At 47.1% G+C, this 2659-nt stretch overlaps 1 non-coding gene across 1 annotated transcript; it reads right to left on the bottom strand.

The window, feature by feature from the left end:
* Nucleotides 1-467: 467 nt before the first annotated feature.
* Nucleotides 468-574, bottom strand: LOC128057816 (U6 spliceosomal RNA). The gene has a single exon (XR_008200336.1). It is a non-coding gene; the product is annotated as a U6 spliceosomal RNA (small nuclear RNA).
* Between the last annotated feature and the right edge of the window lie 2085 nt (nt 575-2659).

Here is a 2659-nt window from a genome sequence, read left to right as displayed (position 1 = left end):
ATGGACACAGCCGGTCCTTGAAAGCTAATTTCATTGCCCGCTCAGAACAAAGTCTAGGGAGCGGAGATGTTTTCTCTTATAAATCAGAGCAATTTTCGTGGTCACTGGGGAAAAGGCCAACAATATGACCCACTCATTTTTAATGGAGACATTAAAAGTAGAGTGACTGTTATTCCTTTAAGACGACGTTTAAATTCACATGGCAGTTCCTTCTTTGTCCAGCTGGTCAGCAGCCCACACAAGTCAACCACGGGGCAGGATTTTCAACTGGAGAAATGGAGGAGGAAGAAATTGCAACTGCTTCACCCAATCTCACCTCTGTTTTCTCTCATTTTCAACTGAGGAGTTTGCTACACTTCTTGACAACTCTGGTTTTTTTTTTTTTTTTTTTTTTTTTCCCAATTCGTTTCAATTGTTTATTAACCAGAACACAAAAATAATCCTGATAGATACCTTAGTTCATCCTTAAAAATATGGAACGCTTCACGAATTTGCGTGTCATCCTTGCGCAGGGGCCATGCTAATCTTCCCTGTATCATTCCAATTTTAGTATATGTGCTGCCGAAGCGAGCACAACAACTCTGGTTTTTAACTGACGTCTCACATATCATCTCCTAATGGTGGGGTCTGTTTGGGGAGATGGCTACCATCTCCCTACGATTCTATTTGCAAGGTGCCAGATACAGGGTTTCCTAGGTGGCTCAATGGTAAGGAACCCACCTCCTGCGAATGCAGGAGACACAGCAGACTCAAGTTCAATCCCTGGGTCGGGAAGATCCCTGGAGAAGGAAACAGCAACCCATTCTAGTACTCTTGCCTGAAAAATCCCAGGGATAGAGGAGACTGGCAGGCTACAGTCTATGGGGTCACAGAGTCCAGCATGACTGAACACACACACGCATAGAAATGGGCAAACTCAGCTCTCCCTCCACCAACTCTGAGCAATCCTAGGCAAGCCACCATGATGGATATCATAGGGGAGGATCCAAGCTGGAAGGAGAATTAGAAAACTAACAAGCTTCCTGTTCCTGTTGCTGACCATCTGGCCAGATATTTCTCCCGATGGACTTCATAACAACACAAGCTGCAACAGCAGAAACTAGAAGGAAAAGAAGGATGACCAGAATACTACGTACAAAGAGCATCGCCCGCATTGCGTGATTTAAACCCCAGCTGCATTGAGAGAGTCACTTAGTTTTCCAGAGACTAAATATCTGGTAAGAGGACTTTCCTGGCAGTCCAGCGATTAAGTCTCCCAGCTTCCACTGCAAGGGCCACAGGTTCGACCCCTGGTCAGGAAACTAACAGCCTGCAAGCCACATGCTGTACCCAAACATAAATAAACAAATAAATAAATATTCAATTAGACCCCAAACTCCAGTTTCTGCTCTCCCAGTCCTGTCTCAGTACCCACATCCCCAGGCTGTATTCCATCCCTCCTTCCACACTGATTTTAGTGTCATAGAAACGTGTAGGGAGCTATTTGGTAAATAAGAAGCTTTTGAAAGAAAGAAAATCTAAAATTAATAATGCCTTTTAACCAGAGACTGAGTGTGGGCTGATTATACTCTTTGTGAAATCAACCTGCTTCAGGGAGACCAGACACAGAGGCAGGTTCAGTGGGGGAGGAGAGGTCCCCCATACAGCAAGGGGACCTGTATGTTTTTTGTTTGAGTGGCTGGATGACTTCCCCTTATAAAAAGTTGTTATTCAGATTACCCAGAGAGGCCTGATAAGTGTCAAACACAGAGCAATCATGAGGCATGACTTTAATGTGTCCTGAAAATGCAGTCATGCCTTCATCTTTAGACTTCTCGGGGTTGCAGGAACATGCTGCCTCTCGCTGCGGCTGGCCTGTCCCCGGATGCCCCAGACTCCCCTTTCTCAGCTGCAAGTTCCTCCCTGATGTGCAGCCATAAAGGATGCTGTTCAAGAAGGAGCTGGAGAAGCCAGCTTCTCACACCAGCTCCTCCAGTACTGCCGAGGGCCACCTGGGGAAGAGGCGGTGCTGGTCTGGCTTCAGAGACCCCCTGGCTGAGGCTGGGGACGGGGGGCAGCTGCTGAGGACACGAGGGAGGAGGCCTTCCAGGCTTGGACACTGGTGACTCACCCCAAGAGCCAGTACTCCTCCAGACTGCATTTGCAAAGCTGACCAAGATCTCCAAGTTTTCACCTGTCAAGCTGAAGGAGATGAGATGACATACTGTGTTGCCAGGGAATGGGAAACAGGCAAATTTTCCATCATTGCTGCTGGGAGTGTGAATCAGTACAATCTGTGATATAGGTACTTTGGCAATAAAGTCTCTAGCTAGATAAGAAAGTTCATCTGACTTTTGGCAGAGTCATCCCTCTTCTACATTCTATCCCATGGGTATCTTGTTGTTCAGTTGCTAAGTCATTCGTAACTTTTTTTGAACCCATGGACTGTAGCCCACCAGACTCTTCTGTCCTTGGAATTTTCCAGGCAAGAATACTGGAATGGGTAGCAATTTCCTTCTCTAGGGGTTCTTCCCAACCCAGGGATTGAACCCTTGCCTCCTGCATTGGCAGGCAGGTTCTTTACCACTGAGCCACCAGGGAAGCCCCATGGGTATCTTGCTGCTGCTAAGTCGCTTCAGTCATATCTGACTCTGAGACCCCATAGACGGCAGCCCGCCAG

This window comes from Budorcas taxicolor, chromosome 1 (assembly GCF_023091745.1).
Source record: "Budorcas taxicolor isolate Tak-1 chromosome 1, Takin1.1, whole genome shotgun sequence".
In the NCBI taxonomy this organism is placed as follows: Eukaryota; Metazoa; Chordata; class Mammalia; order Artiodactyla; family Bovidae; genus Budorcas; species Budorcas taxicolor.
This window is presented reverse-complemented; position numbering and strand designations above follow the sequence as displayed.